At 33.9% G+C, this 23,029-nt stretch overlaps 1 long non-coding RNA gene and 1 pseudogene across 1 annotated transcript in view; one reads left to right on the forward strand and one right to left on the reverse strand.

Moving 5' to 3' along the window:
• Positions 1 to 2,028: 2,028 nt before the first annotated feature.
• Positions 2,029 to 2,537, forward strand: LOC111095749 (annotated as a pseudogene).
• Positions 2,538 to 9,858: 7,321 nt separating this feature from the next.
• The window catches only part of LOC111095562, an 88,008-nt gene continuing 74,837 nt past the window's right edge, over positions 9,859 to 23,029 (reverse strand). Inside the window, exon 6 of the long non-coding RNA XR_005358288.1 lies at positions 9,859 to 9,927. This is a non-coding gene — a long non-coding RNA (uncharacterized LOC111095562). The remainder of the gene's footprint in view (positions 9,928 to 23,029) is intronic.

A 23,029-nucleotide genomic window follows, 5' to 3' on the forward strand; every position in this document is an offset into this window, starting at 1 on the left:
TTCAGCAATTATATAATGAAAGTTTGGGAGGAGAAAGAACTGAAGCAGATGAAAGAGTCAATGATTTCCTTAAAATTTGTTTCCTTTTGGTGGTAGGTTAGGTGGTGTTAACATTAACATACATTGGAACAAAGGAGAAAGACACAATTTTGAAAGATATTAATAATAATAAAAATAATACTTACATGTTATATGTCAGAGAGTATGTTTGTCACAGCAAACTATTAAATTTGTTATAACCCTTGATAGGGAGATAAAGCTATTTAAAGTAAATACTGTTACCTCTAATTTTTAAGACAGGTTTATTTATATTAAATAAATTGTTCAAGGTCACATTGCTTATTAGTGTCAACATCCAGAGTCCAACTGAGATTTATCTTCTAAAGCTAGTGTTGTCAACCTCCATGCTCAATTTAATAAGTAAGGAGAGACTATAGACAATTCAGGTGGAGTTTTCAGTTTTGATCTAGTTTGCCTGGGTTCTTCAAAAAGCAAAACCTGGCATAAAAGCCTGTATATTACCCATTTATTAGGGAGGATAATTCCAGAAAATCAGAAGTGAGGAGAAATTTGGGAGAGTCAAGAATGTAGAAAGAGCAAATAATATTTATTTAAGAAGATTTGATCTCTTGATTGTAGGACAGTCTTCTAAGAGACCATTAACTATAGCATTTCAGGATAGTCCATACAGAGGCTGAAAGGGAGAATATTCACTAACTCTCAACAACCTTAAATGTTTTCTACAAAAGCTTTAACTTTCCTGCCCTTCCTAGATTGTTCATGCAAAGATACCAAGTGGGCTCAGGAACAAAAGAGATGTCTTGGGGCAGGAGGCAAGAAAGATTCAGCGTGAACAGAAGATGAGGCACTGATGAGTTGTACCTCACAAAATCATAAGGAAGCTAATGCAAAATAAGAGGCCAAGTCCCTAAGACAAGTACAATTGGGAGCTAAAAGAGTGTAAGAAATAGCTGAGATGTCTGGTCTCTAAATATTATCAGCTTTGTTGCTCTTTTATTTCCCATTCTGGTGTCTTAATTTCTACAAAATGGAGAAAATCATAGTATCTATCCAGGAGTGGTGTGAGAATTAAAAGATTTAATATATATCAATCATGTAAAACAGTAACAACATAAACACCAACTGCATTTATCATTTGTTACTAATATCATCACCATCATTGTTGTTGAGAAGGAGAAAGTCAGCCCTTTTGTATTTAGGAACTGGCTGATGTTAACAGCACTGCCTGGGTGTTGTTAGGAGCTATCCTGGCACTTAAAGCTAAGAATATAATGTTCTCTTGTTGAAGATAATCTCACAGAAAACATGAGGATCCAACAATGTCACTTTGTGATCACTATTAAGTGAGACAAAAAACAAAAGCTCAATTTATCAAATAGGGAGTACAATAGTCAATATTTCAAAGAGTATTTGAGAAAATGGGTAAAATAAAAGACAGATTATGTTGGGTAAATTGATGAGTCGGAGATGGGGAAATCATTTTTAAGGTATGGATGTGAATAGGACAAAGATGGAAATTTAACTTGAGGGAAATGTAAGGTTGTAGGAGAGATTACTTATCATAGGGAGAAGCAAACATTTTTAGTTCATTTTAAGAAAGGGTCTGTGGGAAAGGAAGTACTTGCAGATCCTAGAAAGTGAAAGGAAATTTGATGCAGTAAGTTCCTACAGAACATAGAAGAAAGAGATAGCAAGAACATGGTTGGAGAATTAATCCTGAAAAGGAAAAGGTATTCAGTCTTTGAAATTGGAGGAGAAAGGGAGATAGATCCTAGAATTGCTGATGTGAAGGATCTGTGATAGACAGTAATGAGAGGCAGCTAAGGAGTTTTATCACTGTTGACTTGTTTTCTCAGTCAGGAAATAATCCAAGACATCTGTTGAGGGTAAGGGTTAGTAGTTGGGAAACAAAGAAACAATCACAACAAAAAAGGGAACTGAAGCCAAAAGATAGGGGGAAAAAAGGTATCAGACATTATTAAGAATGCAGTTAAGATCTTTCTTTTCATGGGTGGTGGCAAGAGTGGGGAGTATACCCTGAAGGCCTCAGGCACACTGCAAGTACAAAACTATGTGGTGCTGCCTGCCCACCCCCAAATACCATACTCTTACCCTCCATCCAGGCAAATATTTGCACCTAATCATGTTGTGGCCAAGTTTCACTTCTAGTACTTTGTGTCTCAGCTGAAGACGATGGAAGTCTTCAGGGAAGGTTGTCTACTGTGGACAGGTATTTAAGAAATCTACCTTGAGGGTGAAGAACTTTGTCACCTGCCTGTACTATGTCTCTGGCAGTGGCACCCACAACAACATATACTGGGAGGACCAGGCACTGAACCTGGGCCCACTCGATCCAGATCATGATGACAGAGGAGACTGCAGCCAGCAAGTGCCCACCAGCAACCAAGCAGTTCCACAACTCCAAGACCAAGTTCTCACTGCCCTGCCTGGTCCCAAGTTGTCAAAATAAGTCATGCTTCACCACCAAAAGACACAACACCTTCTTTTACACTTAAGGCTTCCTCATGCCTAGGTCTGCCCAAAACAACTCGTTGGGAAAACCAGAAAAGAGAGAGAGAGAGAGAGATCATGCAGTTAAGTCAGATTTTATATTCATAATCCTAATGGACCTCATCAGCAAGGCTTTGTAATGTTTCTCTAGAAACATTCAGCAGCTGAAATGAAGAGAAGACAAATCAAATGCTGTTCTTAATGGCAAGTTCTCTGTAGTGGAAGGTTAGTTGAGAGGAACAAAAAAAATAAGTGTGAAGAATGCAGAGTTGAAATGAGTGATGAATGTGTCCAGGCTAGATAACAGATAAGCAAAGCCAGCTACAAACTCCCTCAATAAATGGGACTCAAAGTTCTAGGTCACTGAAGGTGTAGGATAAAGCAGGCAGGTAGAGATGCAGTGTGGGGAGGAGGAATGCTGGCTAGGGTCAGTAGCAGCATCACTGAGGAAGTTTGAAAGTTGGAGGGATAGAAGGTTTCAGATGAAGAGTTTAAGATTTTGGAAACCAAACAGTTGTAAAGGATAGTGAGATACATACAACAGTCTAGAAGTTTGTCCTTGAAGTTGGGCTGCGTGTGGAGGCAAGTAACTAGAGAAGAGTTCCAAGACCCTAGCGGCCAGAAAAAGTATTTCATGTTAATAGGAGATAAACTGTAAAGATCACTAAATATTAGTTATCCTATTTTCTCAGGGAAAATAAGATTCCTAGTATACTATAAAAAGAAGGAAGAAGAAGAGAACTCCTTTAATGTTTCATATTATAATTCAGAAAATTTACACTATTGTATACTTTCATTAAACTGCAGTGAGAGGGGATCCCTGGGTGGCTCAGCGGTTTAGCGCCTGCCTTCATCCCAGGGCATGATCCTGGAGTCCCAGGATCAAGTCCCACATCAGGCTCCCTGCATGGAGCCTGCTTCTACCTCTGCCTGTGTCTCTGCCTCTCTCTGTGTCTCTCATGAATAAATAATAAAATCAAATCTTAAAAAAAAAAACTGCAGTGAGAATTTCTTTTATAGAAAGCTCATATGCTACATATATACATTACCTTCTGAAGAATATACCAAATAGATTTGTTTGTGACCACAGAGACCACACACATAGAAAAGGCCTCACCTCACACATTTACTACAGCTTCTAGAAAAGAGCTCAACAAATTACTGGTATCTACTGATACAACTTTAAAAGAGATTCAAAAGATTCAAGAAACTATATTGTTAAAAGAATGGTATATAATTCTTGTGCTGCTTTTATGTATGAAATTCTTAATAGAAAAAGTAACTGGATAAATCTGATAACCCTAGTAAATATTTGGTACATACACTGAAGTTTTATTTAGCCCTGAAAAGAAGTTCAGTATTCTCATTGCTAGTGAAATTTTAAAGAATGATTCATGAATGAATTGTTCTTCCATAATGTCTTGCTATTAGAGGTGATTTAGTAGGGCAAAAAGTAAAACAAATCCATATAAATATGGATTACTTGATATAAATAAGAATGTACTGTCCATCTACATTATGAGACATTCAATCATATTTCTACAGAGAAAAGTTACCTGATTACATCCGTGAAAAATGCATATGTGTTAATTCTTAACTTCTTAACTTTATTTAGTTACACATTATTTTAAAGTTTGACTTTTTCCTGCTGCTGATCATACACACTAGGAGGAATAGTCAGAACCAGTAAAATAAGATGGCAGAGAAATGCCATAAAAATATTTAAATAGGATATATTGGAAACAATTTGTGTTTTTTGGGCAGTCTTACTGTAGTATGTAAAATATTCTTTTACAAAGTAGGTGATTTTGAGTGGTGTTTACAACTACAAGGAAAAGTCAACATTTCTTAATTTAACTTTTCTCGAATCCTCAGGCAATATTATAACTGACTCATTTAACTCATCTGAATTAATTTTTAATAAGCTATCAAAGGATGGACCAATTTTCTTTAGTTTCTCCTGGGAATTGGATATAATTAAATGAAGGTACAATGCTAACTCCTAAGGATATTTTTTGGTTAATTTTTGAGACTTCTTACTTCTGATACATCTATACAGATACTTACATCTGTATACCATTCTGACATTCTGACTCCAACTCCACCATGGATGATACTCCTATACAGATACTTGGACCTATATTACTCTGACCCCAACTCCACTATGGATGATTAAAAGTTTTGCTTACTTCCTTCAATATCAAATATGAATAACTCTTAATTCACTCATGATTTACCTGCAAAGTCAAGAACATTGTCAGTTACTACCTAGCGTTATACTCCGTTTTATTCACAATCAATTAATTTATTGATTTCATCATGTGTAAGTGATGAGGCTGGGTTTTATGTTCTTAGCAATTAACTTTTATTTTGGTTTTGGTGTTTATTAGATTTCAATCCTGAAATCCTTTGTCATGTCTCCCAACTTCCACATATCTTTTGGGATAATCAAAAATTATGAATATGTCATGTTTGAGAATCTAGAATTCTGCATGCAATATAACAGCCACTAATCATGCACAGCTATGGAGCCTTTGAAATGTGTCATTAGTCTGAACGGAGATGTGCTATAAGTTTAAAATACAAAGCAGATACTGATGTATTGTATAAAAAAGGTAAAATACCTCATTCATTTTTATATTGGTTAGATGTTGAAATGGTAATATTTTTATGTATTTGCTAAAACTATTGAAATAATTTTACCAATAGTATGTATAGTATAGTAGTATGGCTATAAAATTTTAAAAATTACATTTGTGATTCACATTTCCATTTCCCATTTTAACTTTTTTAGACAGTACTGCCTTAGAACAAAGTTTGAAATTAGTACTCTCAGTAAATGTTCGATCCTACAGAAGAAAGCCGATATGGATAATGTTCTAGGGAAACCCTAATATTTGCTCCACCACTTCTCATGGGTTTTGCTCATTCTTTCTCTTTGAAAATAACCAAAATTTTAAAATAGCTGTTGAAAGGTATGGATTGACAAGAACCAAGTTTTAATGTGTTTCAGAGTGCAACCCAATAATTATAGTCTTTCTACTGCTTACAACATAATGTGTTGTTCTGTAGTTGTAACATTTAAAATAGCTAATAAAGTATGAAGTTGAATAGAACTTCTGCATTTTCTAATTCTAGCATTCTTTAGACATTAAAATGGTTATGTAAAAGCAGACAAAATTAAAAAAGAAAAAAGAAAAAAGCTATGGCTCTCACATATTTACTGTTTTGGTAACAAATGTGCTGTGATTCCCTCTGCAGCATTTTAGAAGTACCCCACTGCTGAATGCAGTGAATGATTCAGTATTCCTCTGGCCATGAATAATTCATAGGGGAAGTACCAAATACCAAATTTGTTGGGTTATATGATGTTTACAATGACTTTTAAGAGTTATTCCCATTGCTCTATTTCTTACTATTATCTTTGTGGGAGGGCAATTACTATAATGGACATAAAACCTGAAACAGTTAAATGATACTACAAAATACTCCATAAAGTTTAACTACAACATGGAATAACGTCTCCATTTCTCTAAGTACAATGACTGACCTTGGGATTCATAGAGATATCAAACCTCTGTTTTAAATAGGAATTTTTTCAAAGTGTGGTAATTCTAGCTTTGTATTTACAGATGGCATATTATGATTTTCAAAAATTATTGACTTTTGTCAACTGTTTCTTTTATCTTCCTCTCATTTTTATTTCCTTTTAATCATCACTAGTATTCTTTTAAAATATTTAAAGAACCTATATTTCTTATAACAAGTTACAAATAAGAGAGTGGGAATATTTTATTTCTTTTGATTTTATTTTATTCTTTTAAAGACTTATTTGAGAGAGGGAAAGAGAGAGGAGGGGGAAGGGCAAAGAGATAAGGAGCAAGAGAATCTCAGGTAGATTCTACACTGAGCATAGAGCTCCCACATGGGGCTCAATCTCACAACCCTGAGATCATGACCTAAGCTGAAACCAAGATCTGTCACTCAACTGACTGAGCCACCCATGATCTCTTGTTTTGATTTTATAATAGAAATAATACCAGGTTTCAAAAAGAATCTTCAATGTCTAAAACTTTCTAGTTGTCTAGTCTTTGATCTATCACATATGTCAATGAGAAATTACCACTTCCAAAGCTAATTTCTTACTCCTGGAGCCATGAAGGTCTCAATTTCTTTTTTAATACTTATATGATATTAACTTATCTGTAATTTATACCTACTGATACTAATTTACATTAGAACTATGAAAAACAAGTATAATCTTTCTTCCATGTAAGTTGAAGTACTTTCTCAACATTTTTTAGCTCTTTATATTACTGTAGTAGGTAATCTCACTCATATACATTTGTAAATTATATATACACATCTTGGAACATTTCTCTCTGTGCTTTAGTTCCATTAAACTTTTTATTTGCTATCCAACACTTAGCTGTCTCATGAGCATCTCAAACTCCATGCATTGAAAATTAAACCTCTATGCCCAAATATGATGAGTGACTATACTCAGAATGGAATCATCCTTAGTATCAGCTTCTTCTTCACCTCCCATATCCTGTCAATCACCATGTCTTATCAATCTCATCTCCTAACTACTTCTTAAACCAATGATTCCTCCCCAGGTCTCCAACCCCCCAAGTCTCCGGATTAATTTCTATTATGTCTCACCCAGATAAAGGTAATGGTTTTCTAAATGATCTTCCTGCATCCATTCCTGATACTCTTTGTTCATCTCAGAGTAATCAAAGTGTTTAATTAAATAAGATGAAGTAACTCCCTGCTCAAATTTTTGCATTGTCTTTTCCAGTAATTTAGATAAAGCTCAAAAGACATAATAGTGGCTGACCATTTGGTACTAATTCTGGGTTCTGCTTACTATGCTTTTGCTTAATTTATTACCCTCACAGTTCAAATATCAAGAAAAAGACTTTTTCCCAAGACAGCCTTCCCTAACCTCACTGACCACTGTCCATTCCCTCATTACAATTTGCTGATCATACCATGTATCTCAACTTCCTGGCATTTAATGTTGTGATTCCATATTAATTCTGAAAGAAGGAATAAAACAGTACATTAAAATTAACCTTTAAAGTACTTAAAATGTTTATGTCTATATCTAAATTGTAGCCCCTGGTATATATTCATATTTAACAATGATTCACAGAAACAAAAATTCAAAGATTAATTACACACCCAAATCCAAAAAGCACAGACACACTAAATCACTATAATTCCAGGCAGCATAGAAAATGTACACCGTTAGCCAAAAAAATACTATAATTTCTATGGAGAAAGGAGATATTTATTTTCAAGACTACCATTTTAATAAAGTTGTAAGTGAAGGAGAGAACACTACTCTGAAAATAGTCAGAGATAAAATATATATTACAACCTTTGTTACATCAGAAGCTCTATTAGGCAACCAGATCTGCTTCTGCTTGTAGGGTGGCTACACTACAGATAATGTGATAGGATTGCCTTAGGGGATGTCATATTTTCCCATAAAGTCATTTTCATGAATAGATATTTCAGGTGGATAGAAATTAGAAAACAAAAAGCAAAGAAAAATGTCACTTTCTCAGCGGGCACTTTCTCAGATGGTCACTAATACATTTGCTATAAAATACAGAATAATCTGGGAAACCATCAAAAGTAACCATCTGTTAGAATAGTCTTAAAGGGGTACATTTTATTACAGCCAAACTTCAGTGCTGACCCAACAGAATCTGAGAATGGGAGTGGCAGATGGCTGCTGGAGACTACATTTTAAATAACTTTGTTCTAACCTGTGGATATATAAGAAAGTAAAAGCAGGAAAAAAGAAATAGAGATAAACAGGCATTTGTTGCATTTACTTTGACACAATGAAGGATGTAAGTTATTTTTTAAAAGTCCTGATATTGGGATCCCTGGGTGGCGCAGCGGTTTAGCGCCTGCCTTTGGCCCAGGGCGCGATCCTGGAGACCCGGGATCGAATCCCACGTCGGGCTCCCGGTGCATGGAGCCTGCTTCTCCCTCTGCCTATGTCTCTGCCTCTCTCTCTCTCTCTCTGTGTGACTACCATAAATAAATAAAAAATTAAAAAAATTAAAAAATAAATAAAAAAATAAATAAATAAAAGTCCTGATATTGGACATCAGGGTGGCTCTGATGTCCACTGGGTGGCTCAGTGGTTATCTACCTTTGGCTCAGGTAATGATCCTAGGGTCCTGGGATTGAGTCCTGAATCAGGCTCCCTGCATGGAGTCTGCTTCTCCCTCTGCCTATCTATGTCTCTGATTTTCTCTTTGTGTCTTTCATGAATAAATAAATAAAATCCTTAAAAAAAAAAAAAAAAAACTGTTATGGACTGAATTGTGTCTCCCCAAAATTCCTATGTTGAAGTTCTGGCCCTCAGTGTTACTATTTGGAGCCGGGGTCTTTCACGAGATAACTAAAGTAAATGAAGTCATAGGGTGAGCCTTAATCCAACAGGTCTAGTGTTTTTTTAAAAAAAGAACTCTCTCTTTCTCTGTGTCTTTCCCTGTCAACAAAGACACAGAGGAGGCCATGTGAAGACACAGTGCAAAGGTGACCCTCACAAGGAGAAGGGGCCTCAAAGAAACCAGATTTTCAGAGTTCAATCTGCCTTCAGCTCAAGTCATGATCCCAGGGTCCTGGGATCAAGGCCTACATTGGGCTTCTTGCTCAGTGGGGAGTCTCTCCCTCCCCCGGCTCCTGCTCTTTCTCTCTATCAAGTAAAAAAAAAGTTAAAAAAACACAAAAATCAAATTTGCCAATAACTTGATAATGGATTTCTAGACTCCAGAACTGTGAAGGAATGAATGAATTTCTGTTGCTTAAATCATCCAGTCTGTGGTGTTTTGTTATGGTAGACCCAGCTGACTCATACACTATAGTATCTTTAGAGGACCTTAAGTTCTTTGGTTTGTTTCTTTGGTTTGTCTATTCTTGGAACCAACCTGTGATAATTTGAACAAATCCATAGTTTTGAGCAAATCTATGAATATAATTACATAAACTTTTTGATGTGTCAAAATTATGTTCACCCCCAAAGAGTTTTTATGTCATCTCAATTTTATGCTGAACTAATATTCAATACATTATCAAAATACAGTAGTAAATCTGAAATTCTAGAAAATATGTGGCAATAAAAGCTTACCTTAGACTACCTTTCCAATAATTAATAATTACTTGTCCCTAGCAATATCTGTACCGACGTTATGTAGCTTGGACAAGGTCAAGTTTTGCAAATGATATCTTTGGCAAAAAGTGTGAAGTAGCTATTAAGTATGAATGCTAATTTTAATTATTTTTTATTCAAAGAATGCTTACAGTCTCCATAAAACCTCAAAGTCCTCGTAGATCTTAGAACTGAATTGGATACTGAAAAAGATACTAAAAAGCAATAAAAAATAAGGTAAATTACATAAACATGCAATTAAGAACAAAATTCAGAATGAATGAGCAATAGATTTATTTTGAAAGTTCTTTTCTTATTTACTAGAAATATAATACAAATTAAAATATGACATGATTTTTGCCCAGTCAACATTTTTTTTTAAATTTAGCCTTTAGTATTTTTAACACAAAGTAGCAAAGTAGAGGAGAAGATACAGGAATTTCCCATATGCCCTAAGGCTCCCCATACATACAGCCTTTTCCTTTATCAACATTCCCTTACAAAATGGTACATTTGTTACAACTGGTGAACCTACATGGACACGTCACAATTATTCAAAGTCCACAGTTCACATTTTGGTTCACTCTCGGTTAAATATTCTATGGGTTTGAAAAATGTATATTGACATATATCCATCATTACAGTATCATAGAGTATTTTCACTGCCTTAAAATTCCTCTGTGATCTTCCTATTCATCCTTCCCTACCCAAAATGCCTGGGAACCACTGATCACTTTATTGCCTACATAAGTTTGGTTTTTTCACAGTATCATATAGTTGGAATCATACTACATAGCCTTTTCAGATTGGCTTCTTTCACTTCATAACATGTATGTTTGTTTCCTCCATGCCTTTTCTATGGCCTGATAGCTCTTTTTTTTTAAAGTGCTGAACAGTATTCTACTGTCCACATGTAACAGCATTTGTTTAATCATCACACTGAAGGGCATTTAGATTGCTTTCAAGTTTTGCTGGATACTAAGATTGCTACAAACATCCATGTGCAGGTTTTTGTGTGGCCATAAGACTTTCACATAAACTTTCAACTCCTTTGGGTAAATACCAAGTAGCAGATTGCTGGCAAATTGTGATTAGTTTTGTAAGAAAACGCCAAATAGTCTTCCACAATGGATGCATCATTTTGCATTCCTAGCAGCAATGTATGAGAGTTCCCATTGCTCCACATCCTTACTAGAGTTTGGTGCTGTCCATATTTTTCGATTTTGGCCATTCTATTTTTTTTTTAATTTTTTTTTTTAATTTTATTTATGATAGTCACAGAGAGAGAGAGAGAGAGAGAGAGAGAGGCAGAGACACAGGCAGAGGGAGAAGCAGGCTCCATGCACCGGGAGCCTGACGTGGGATTCGATCCCGGGTCTCCAGGATCGTGCCCTGGGCCAAAGGCAGGCGCCAAACCGCTGCGCCACCCAGGGATCCCGATTTTGGCCATTCTAATAGGTGTGTAGCAGTACACTGTCTTCATTTGTAATTCCCTGATGACATATGATGTGAAGCAGCTTTACATATGCTGATTTGCCATCTGTGTATCTTCTCTGATGAGATATCTCTTAAGGTCCTTTTTCTGAGTTGTTTTCTTATTGTTGAGATTTAAGTGTCCTTTGTATATTTTATACAACAGTCCTTTATCAAATACATCGTTTGTAAATATTTTCTTCCAGGGCTCAGCTTGTCTTCTCATTCTTTTGACATCTTTCATGGAGCAAAAGGTTTTAATTTTTATTTTAATCTAGTTTGTCATTTATGTCTTTCATGGATTGTACCTTTGGTATCGTATCATTACCAGTTAGCTTTTTCAAGTTTGTTTTTATGTATAAGCATATATATTAAAAATGATCCATTTTGTAAAAAATTAATTTACATAACTCCTTATAATTTTGTTTTAAAATGGAAAAAAAAGAACAACGTACCCAAATTCTGTGGAAATTTTAAATATATCACAGCATATTCAAAGAGTGAAATATCATGTATTCATTAACATGATTCTGAAAATGTTCTATGATAAAGAAAATCTTCTCTAATAAAATTTTAAAATAAAATGCAAAAAAGCCAGGGGTACCTGGGTAGCTAAGTCAGTTGAGTGACCAACTCTTGGTTTTGGCTCAGGTCAAGATCTCAGGGTCATGAGATTGAGCCTTCTGACATGCTCTGCTCAGCAGGGAGTCTGAGAGATTCTCTCCTCCCTCTGCCTCTCTCTCAAATAAATAAATAGATAAATAAATATTTTTTAAAATGTGAAAAGAAATGTGATATAAACTAAATTTAAATTAAAAAATTGATATTTGTGCAAAAGTTATAATCAAATATACAAAATGTTTTCTCTGAATAGTAGGCTTATGAATGCTTTCAATATTATTTTCTTTGACAATTTTATTTTCAAATTTTCCAAATTTTTTATTATAGAAATACAAAAGAAATTTACTCTTTTAAAAAAAACAGATTTAGGACAAACCAGATGAGATAGTATTCTCTAGGTTATTACTGGGTTTATATATTGAAATCTATGAGCAATGCTGATGATATTACTGAGATGCAAACTTTAAGTAATCCCCCAACTTTATCAAGTCTATTTTCAGGGAGAAGGAAAACCAAAAATTCTAATTATATTAAATATTTGGTCACTGTAGATCCTTAAATTCTCTGAAACTTCTACACCTGACCAATTCTTTTGTTTCAACATACTTAAACACATACATTTTGTTTGTTTCAAATACATTAACATATAAATACCAGCAACATAGAACAAACAAAATATTTTTCATTATGTACCAAAATTGGGCAAATTTAATTTAAGTTTCTCAGTTCCCAGGTAAAGTATCTATTCGTTTGCTTATCAGTTCTTGAGAGTTTAAGTATAGTGCATGACATTTTCTAAAATTCTCAGCTTTAAAATCCTGTCCTCAACACTAAACGAGTAAATCTTCAGGAGGTAGTTTTTAGGGAGTAATAACTACTCTCGGCAAACCCAATCTAAAAACACATCAAGACAAAATTACACAAATTAAAAAGAAAGATAAATTATAAATACTATATGCACATACCCACTACAGTGCTCTAGAGTCATCTTTAATGAATTATGTTTTCTTAAAGTTCAAGTAATATATTCCTAAATTTAAGGTAGATCAGATACTAAAATAGTTTGTTTCATTCATCTTATTATTTACATTTCAATCTTTTCCAACAAGCAGTTAAAATAACTTTTTAAAAACTGACAATTCTAATTAAATATTGCACAGTTGCCTAATATACTAAATAAAACAGTCCCTGAGGCCCATTCAACCTCCTTTTAAGAATAGTAGATAAACTCCAGTACTTCCTCAGAGCTGAATCTCCAAACATCTATTTTCTTTCAATTTTAACCACACAGTCAATGTTGCTTTGTCTTCCTTTACATTTGTTGTGAAATCTTCTGCCACTTTCTTTTCCCTTTCTTGTTGAAGTTGTCAGATTCTATATTTTCCCTTCAGTATTTCACTCAGCCTTAATGAAAATTAACCTCACAGTCAAAATAAAATGGAGCTTAATGGAAGAAAAGAAGAAGGTAATAAGTTTATAAGAAAACTGATGCCATACCTAGGAAAATCAGTGTCAAAAGCTGTGATCATGTTATCACTTGATGATACAACATCATTAACACGGCTGATGTAAAGTTACCCTGAGTATAAGTAATTGTGTCTGAGAGAACACAGGTGTGAGTGTACATACCACCCACTGGATTTCACTCAGAATCTGTGAAGGTCATATGTTGTCATCACATTTCAGGACCTGATACCAAAATAGCAGCACCTTTGATGATAAAAGATAAGGCTGCAGCATGAACGGAAAACCAATCACCTTCTTTATAATGCAGAAAGCTCATACTGCAAGGCATTTCCATTCTAATAGAAAAACACTTCACACATTCCACAGATCAAAAGATATTTGAATCCCTCATATCCGATATTTCATTTCATGTTCCAGGCTATTCTCCTTTCTCTCTCTACCTCTCCCTTCACTCCCCTTCCCTGTTCTCTCCTCCTTAACCCTTGACCATATTTCCTTACTAAATCACACCACAAGCTATAGTTTCAACTTTGCCTTAATCAAATACACATAAACCAATCACACTGATTAAATGAGCACCAAAGATTTACAACAGGCTCTGTAGAAAATAAAACTATGGATATAACATCTATAGTATAGTTTACATTTTCAAAGTTGCAAACTTTCTGTTTATTCACTTTTGGTTCACTTGATTATGTTTTGCAAACTTGAAGTTCAGGAAGCCAAATAAAATCCACAAGAGATTTTAGGGCACAATAATAATCTGGTGTTTAAATTAAACTTTTCCTAAACAATTTAAAAATATACAAATAAAAAATAATAATCCATATCTTTCTCTAGTTTTCTGGAATTCAGAAATAGTTGATTCTGGAATAAATTAGTTTGGAAATTATTTTGTATGATTGATCATGATATAGTAAGCGTATATTCTATTAGCTGGTCTGAGTGTAGTATGATCTTTTTTTTTTTATTTTTTAAAAGCAATATCTTCACTGAAGTAATTCTATTTGTGGCCATAACATTTAAGAATCTGAATCTTCTTCAGTTTCCATTAGCTTATTTATTAATCAGAGTCATGTCTGTCCATTCTTCAAGGCCAAATTATTCTAGGCTCCTTTATAAAACTACCCAGGTTATTCTAAATCTATCATGTAGTTACTAATATATATTATTCTATTTATCCTAGTTTTGGGAAATATTCATCCCCTACTCTCAATACATGTGGTTCCCATGAAACAGATTCCATTTGTAGTTACATGCCTGGCATGTGACTTATACCTGGCCAATAAAATCCTCATATTTCACTGCCTTAGTGATTGCCTCAAGAATGAGTACATGACCTTATCAGAACCAACTGAACAGGTTTTACTAATATTTCTTATGGAGAATTTATCTACTTTCTCTGCAGTAGTTGGCTAGTTGTTCCCAACTTGCAAACACAAGGAGTATGTCTGTCTGAGAATGACTAATATGAAAGAGATCTAAGATCTACAGAGTAAACAGATTAAGGACATTGTTTGATCCTCTGACTCAAGCAGCTAATGAGTCTATATGTATTGTTAAAAATCTCAGTTTCCAAGGATAATGATTTTGCCTTTTGTTTGAACCAATTTAGGTTAAATTTTCTGTACCTTGCTACCAAAAGTCTTAATTGACTCACAGCAATGAACACTGTTACTTCAGATTTCCTGTAGAAATTGAAACTGTACAAATTGTCATTTAATAATATACAGGCTTAAATTATTTAGTCCTTATTAAGGAATTCTTGTTTTTAATCTCTCTGATAGGATTTAATTTCTACAAGGAAAATTTTATAATTAGCCATGTTCTCCTGTATTAAAGGAAAACTGAGACACATTAAATTTTTCAAAAGCTTATTTGGGTATACTTCAAATGGAATCACATAGGCCAACCAAGAATAGTTGGAAGTATTCCACAGAGAGAAGCTGGGGGCAAGGTTTTCATAGAGAAGACAATGAAGCAAAGCAATTATTTGATTGGTTATAGCTTAAGCAGTTCTAATTTGGGAAAGCATTGGCATCTGTTTGTGATTGGTTGTTGTCAGGTTTCATTTTCTTAGATTCGAGTGTATTGACTCTGGCATAGGTTTGGTTTGCTTACATAGATTATTGAGGCATTAGAGCCACCTCAATCTAATGGCTTCCTTCTTTAAATACTTTAACATCAGCATATAGTCTCCATAAGTTTAAATTTGAATATAACACATAGGGACAAAACCACGCCTTACTGAAGCCAAGTTCTGTTAAGGATACTTCTAATCTGATATTCTCACCTTAACTACAATAGTAAGAGAGAAAAGGGAGGCTCACCAGTTCAAATATCTTTCTTTCTTAATTATCACAGATTATTTAGGAGTGAATTTTATCACAGTAACAACATAATTAAGAATGACAGAATTCCCTAACAGGTTATTTTATTTAATTTATTGTGGTACTTACTTAAATCACAATTATATGGATTTTCATGATAAAAAGTCAGTTTGTCATATAATTTCTCAGTACCTTGAGCAGTGGAAATCCTTACATCAGTCTAAGGGTTGTTTTTGAACCTATCAGGTCAAAATTTCCTTCTATTCACCTACTTAATGATATTTTGTTACTCTGGGTATTACAATCATCATTTATGCCAGTCTGTGTTGAGAAGTCACTCTATGTATTTGGTCTAAATTACTAATTGCATAAATGTCTGTCTACATGCATTATTTGTAAAAGTTGACTGTTTAGATAGAGTCTTTATCATTGGTTTCTACATTTTTCTAATGCTTTTGAACAAATATCTTCTGTTTTTTTTTTTTTTTTTTTTTTTTTTTTTTTATTTTTTTTTTTAATTTTTATTTATTTATGATAGTCACACACACAGAGAGAGAGAGAGAGAGGCAGAGACACAGGCAGAGGGAGAAGCAGGCTCCATGCACCGGGAGCCCGACGTGGGATTCGATCCCGGGTCTCCAGGATCGCGCCCTGGGCCAAAGGCAGGCGCTAAACCGCTGCGCCACCCAGGGATCCCTATCTTCTGTTTTTTTATTTGAGATAAAAATTTATTTGAGATTTATCTGAGAGACAGAGAGAGTGAGCACAGGATGAAGGATCATAGGGAGATGGAGGGAGAATCACAAGTAGACTCCCCTCCCCACTGAGAGCAGAGCCCTATACAGGGCTCAATCACCATGACCCTGAGATCATGACCTGAGCCAAAATCAAGAGTTGGGATGTTCAACCGACTGAGCCACCCAGGCACACCTCAAACAGATTTCTATCTCAGGTATTATCACTTAGGATTTCTTGTTCCTAATTAGATACCTGTGAATGTGGTAAAAGGTACTGTCTCTCCACCCCAAAATCCCATCTTCTCAGTTCTCTGATTACACAGCAACATTTTTCCTAACTCTTCCTTCAGTTGCTTCAGTGATATGACTTTACAGAAGCCATGTCATTTAACAACAAAAAAAAACCCTTCCTCCTGGATAAATGCAGATCCAACTGAGAGCCAAAAAACCTAGATATCAAGTTATTTTCTATTAATCACATTAAGCATATTCCCCACCTCAAAGTTACAAGCTTTTTGTTTTTATTTAAATACTGTAAGATATGTGTTCACCAGAATCTTACACTTAAGATATACTCAATGATTATGTTGACTGATAAGAAAAACCATTGACTGATAAGGGTAATGAGTACCATTCATTTTTCATTCTCAGTTTTCTAAATTGTGTCATTCAACATTTATTCTTATTATAGGAAGTATATTAAGTATAGATCTATTAGCTGAAATAAGAATTTCCAGGATGATGATCAGTAATTCAATAAATTACTAAATTCAATTGAATACATGTGTCAACACCTAATTAAGAAGGTCATCAACTCAATAGAATTATGCTACCATCTTCATTGTTTATTAATAACCTCTCAAAGAGCAGCTCTTCACTCCAGGTTCTACACTGAATTCATGCTTTGAATACAATTCCTAATCCAAGATTAATTAATTTAAACTTTACCTTGTGTAAAACCTAAAGCAGGCTTTAGTGGGACTATAGGACTCAGGGACTCTACAATGCCAAAGTGTAACAGTACTGGATTTTAATATAAGAATTTATCAGAACATGTGAAAAGTCATCTCCTTTACTTGTATTTTGGTTTACCAAATTATTTAATGAAACTATTTCTCTTGAAAATCAATTAGCCACAAAGCTTCATTGTATAACCTGTTATACACAATACCATAAGTAATAAGAATTTTAAGTTATAATGGTTACTTTTTTTGAGGAATTTCCATTATTATTTATAAATATTTTAAAACCTTGAACAACATACAATGGGATAGAATAATAAATTCATTTGGCCAGCACTTCTAATGCTATGGAATGGAAATGTTGATGAAGGCTGAGAGAATGTTTCATAAAAGCAGAATATGAAATTTTAAAATTGATAAAGAGCATTTTTGTAAGACACTGAGATCACAGCAACTAAAAGTGATCGTAAGGAAGAAGTATCAGCACCACATCATTACAGAGGAGTCAAAAAACTAACCTTAGCATCATCAGTGATGTGGATGACATAAAAAATTAAAATACAGACAGGTATTTTAGAAACATTATGTTGAAGGCAATAGATTCACAGGAATAAAAGCTTTTTTCAAATTCAATAATTAGTGGGAATTTCTTTAGAAACTCTAAAGTGTAGTCTAGTTATCAGTTGCTAGTATCCTCACTCCTATAATTTGGAAACCAAAACAACAATGCAGTATTAAGTAATATGAATTTAGACCAAAAATAATCAAATAAACTTTGAACTTTAGATAATAAGAACCATAGTTAAATAGGAAGAGAACCCAAGCTAGGGAAAAAAAAAAAAAAAAAAAAAGGAGCAGATGAACATACAGGAGAAATACTAGGATACAGGAGTTTTAGGAAAACAAAAGGGAGAAAAGGACATTTCCTCCCCTGATTTTTTTTTCTTGCATGAGAATGTACATTTATGGCTTTATCACAACTTTTATTTTTATTTCACAGTTCTTAATAGACAAGCTAACCTATAATTACCAAAGAATGCTTAGAGTAGTTCTTCAGATAGCAGGACACTAAAAACACATTTACACTTAACAGGAGGTGATTAGTTGGTGGAACGTGTTAGAAAAGCTGCAAATCCCATACAAGTATCAGACCTCTCATTCAGGGGTTGTTTTTCATCACTGACTGAAATATATAGTCAATTCATTAAACTTTCTTTCAAGTTCTAAAATTGTTCCAGGTGAATTTTCAGGTGTTTTTCCCATCATGTCATGTACCATGGATTGGCAAAGACACAAAAAGACATGGTCAAGTATAAATGAATGAGCTGAAGTTTTTTGGAAATATTTACTATCCAACAGTAGTCTCTTGACAGAAAACAATGGGTTTTGGATTCAAAACCTATATTAAAGAAACTTTTTTTTTTTAGTTTATTATGTGCCAAACACCAAGGTAGACACAAACATATACTCCATCCTATGCAAAATGAAAATCAAACAAATTTACTCCAGTCGAGCTGCCATTTAGTAAAATAATAAACAGCAGTAATAGACCAAGTACTAGTGATATGATACAGTAAGTGTTAAAACATTCTGAAAAAAATAGAAGGGGACATGACTATTTTGGTAAGGTGAAAAAAAAGGCAAGTTGATAATTGAGTTGGATCTTAAAAAGGAGCTGTTTTCATTGTTTTGTTGTTATTGTTTTAATTTTTGTTTTTTTCTTGCTGAAGAGGAGAAGTAGGTGAAGGGCAAAAGGAAGCAAGTGTTAAGCTTTGGCAAAGTAAGCCCATTTCATGTTTTAGTAGCATCAAGTTTTCCAAGAGATTGGAGTTTAGATACACACACACACACACACACACACACACACACACACACAAAGGTGGTGATTGGTAATGCTGTTCTACATGAAATGTTCACTGTATCAGTCAGGGTTCTCCAAAGAAACAGAACTAATAGGATATAGACAGAATGATTAGATAGATAGATAGATAGATAGATAGATAGATAGATAGATAGATAGATGGAAGATAGATGATAGATAACAAAGATGAAAGAAAGAAAGAAGGAAAGATTTCTTCTAGGAATTGACTCATAAATTTTATAGGTCCACAAGTCCCATAATCTGCCCTCTACAAACTGGTATAATTGAATCCAAGTCCAAAGGCCCTTGTACTAGGGGCTTTAATGTTGGAGGACAGGAAAAGGTGAACATCCTAGCTCAAGAAGAGAGCGAATTTGCCCTTTCTTTGCCTTTTTGTTCCACTCAGGCCCTTAACATATAGATAAGGTCCCCTCACATTGGTGAGAGGGCAGACTCCTTTACTCAGTCTACTGAATCAAATGCTAATCTTTTCCAGAAATTACACACTGAGAAATAATGTTTTACTAGCTACCAAGTATTCTATAGCCCAGTTAACACATAAAATCAACCCTCATAGTCAGTTAGCCCCCAGACTTTTCACAAGTCTACAGCTGTCTTAAGTTCCAGTTTAGATATTGTATTTCCATTGATATCTTCCCTGATGCTCTAATCTAAAGCAAAATCATATCTCTTCTCCAGCTCTATCATATCACCTTATTTTACCTTCTTTCTATTTTATTTTCATCCTATTTTTTCACTATAAAACTTTTGACTTCCTGATGTTTTTGTTACTTACATATTTATTTATTCTATGTATCTTTCCACTAAAAATATAAATTCCATAAAGCAGGGTACCTATCTTTTTACTCACTGGAATATTCTGAAGGACCAACCTAGAGATGTATCTTAATATGAGCATGAGAACTAACAGATGAGCACACAAAATTTCAAAGATAATTTAGGAGAGTGCTTATTTTAAAAATAAGCAAATATAATTCTAAGTCAATATCAAAAGCTTAAAGAATGAAAAAAATAATGATTCTCCAAAGATCACAGTCTCATTCAGTAGGAGTTAATTTTCTTTTATATATAAATATATAATATTTACTCAACAAAGTAATACTAATGCATTTATTTTCAAAAATTAAAAAGATAAAGTTCGAGGAAAATGAAAGTTATAGTGAAAGCAAAAAAAGATTCGATACTGAAAGCTTAAATTCCAAATCCTCTTTTCAAGTTTCAAAAATTAGAAACTTACTAATATCTTAATGCATCAAGGAACTTTTCTCCTATCACCCCAATACCCAGTAATAAAAATCATATAATTATCTATATTAGACTACCAGCAAAATAGCTGTTCCATTAGTATCTGCCTTTAAAACTCTATAATTGTCTGTCAAGACTTCCTTTGAAGAGAGATTGGTCCCCCAGTGTTTGATGGTTTTAAAACATGTGCAAGTTTTCTGACACTCCTTCCATCAGGAGGTAAAGTCTATGTTCCCTCCTTTGCTTGAATCTGGGTAGGTTTGGGATTTGCTTTCAACTAATACAATGGGGCAGAAGTGACACTGTATAATTTCTGGGGCTAAGTCACAAAAACCAATGTAGCTTCTGTATTATTCATTGTAACACTCACTTGTGGAACTCTGAAATGATATGTAAGGATCTAACCATTATGAGGAAGCCGCATTATGAGAAAGACACATGAAGACACCAGGTGTAGATGTACATTTGAGGATCCAGGTTAAGTTCAAGCTAATATCTAAAATGAACAACCAGATTTGTGAATGAAGACAATTCCAGGTGATGCTGGTCACTGATCCCAAGTTTTAAGTCTAAGTCTATCCCGCTCAGGTCCCAGACATCACAAAACAGTGAAGATTTATTTCTACTATGACTTTCCTAAATCTTTAACCTACAGAATCAGTGAGCATAACAAAACTGTTGTTTCAAGCCACTAAGTATTAGACTAATTGTTATGCTGTAATTATAATCACTATACAAAGATTCTAAGTTTCATTAGCATGAACAAGAGATTCACACAAACATGGACTGAAAAATAGAAAATCCTTCATAAGAAATCTCCATCACAGGACCTTATCCTCAAATAACCAGTTATTCACTATTAAAGAGAATTCAAAGTATGCTGGGACAACTCTGACATTTGATAATTCTAAAAAGTACTTATTAGACAGGGTATTATTGTGCTTTATCAGCAAAAACTCTAGAGACTTTACATGCTTAAGGGCTTTAACTAAAACTGGGTTTGTCTTTACTACTTACCCTAAACTGGTAATTGTGAGCTAGCATATTTATCATACATATAAGTTTTACTTCTGAGTATTGCTGCTTTTAAAATAGGCCTCATAAGCATGGGAAATGACCATGTAAAACAAGCAAGTGAGCAAACAAGTGACAAGAGAAAACAACCTCTTTTTCATCAGAATAGTTTCAACCTAGAGAAAATGTTTTCCTAACAGTTCATATGGCTGGTTGAATTACTTAGACCAAGGTCTGTGTGAAAAGGTATTTGGATCAGATGGAAAATATCACTGCAGTTTGTAGTTAGAATAATTTAATTTATGAAAGTAAAAACTTATTTTTGCCCAAAGGTGGTACCTGAAAAAGACATCTAAGTTTTAGTGCAGGCTGTATACATGGTCATAAAGAATGAAAATTTGGTTTAACTGTCAATGTAGCTAGGTATTTCAGAAGACATTCTATGTCTCCCAACAAATTAGAATCTTCTTTTTCCTAAATAATATAAAAATCACTAGATTTCAAAGATTATTTTGTGTTAGCACGTCATTCCCAAATATTAATAGACATTGGCCATAATATAACCTCAGTATTATTTTGTCTGAAATAAGTTCTATTTGGGGACATCTGGGTGGCTCAATGGTTGAGCTTCTGCCTTTGGTTCCGGGCATGATCTCCGTGTCCTGGGATCAAGTCCTGTGTCAGGCTCCCCGTGGGGAGCTTGCTTCTCCCTCTGCCTATGTCTCTGCCTCTCTCTGTGTATCTCTCATGAATAAATAAATAAGATCTTTAAAAAAACTGTTTGGATGTTGTCATCTAAATTAGAAAATATGCCATCTTTCACGAACATTTAATTCACTTAAATGACTAGGCTATAAATTCTCTGCAATATGTGTAAGGGACACTTGGCAATTCTATAAAACAGTGTTGACCACAGAAATAAAATGTGCCCACAAAAAAAAAAAAAAAAAAAAAAAAGCTGCAGATAGAATTTTAAATTTTCTGGTAGCCACGTTTTAAAAAGTAAAAAGAAACTGATGAAATTAAAATTAAATTATTTTTATAATTATATATATAATTAAAAATATATATAATTGAACAAAAGTTGTCCAAAATATTATCATTTCAATATAACCAATAAAAATTTTTGGAACTTTTCTTGTATAGGCCTTTGAAATAGTTTGTGTTTTATACTAACAGCACATCTCAGTGTGAGATGTAGCATTATTTCAAGGGTTCAATAGACATATGTGACTAGTGTTGACTAGTTGGAGAGTATAGCTATAGAGTATACTCTATGTCTATAGAGTATTACCCACAGTGGAGTAAATCTCAGGTTTTGTGCATTTTTGTCCACTTCATTTTTCCCTTGGTGGCAAGGTTCTAATTATTTTAAGAACCTCAAATAATAAGTAAATATATTCTTTTATAGTAATTAAGGAATTATTTATTATTTAAAATAAACCTTTATTTCTTTCCATTAGCTTTAATTCCAAATACTGATATGCTACTTTAATTCAATATTCAGATTTAATCAGTTTTCCAAAACTGGTGACAAAAAGACTAAATGTAATAAAGGAGTAATTCTTTTGGCTGATTTATCAGCT

This window comes from Canis lupus, chromosome 4 (genome assembly GCF_011100685.1).
Source record: "Canis lupus familiaris isolate Mischka breed German Shepherd chromosome 4, alternate assembly UU_Cfam_GSD_1.0, whole genome shotgun sequence".
Lineage (NCBI taxonomy): Eukaryota > Metazoa > Chordata > Mammalia > Carnivora > Canidae > Canis > Canis lupus.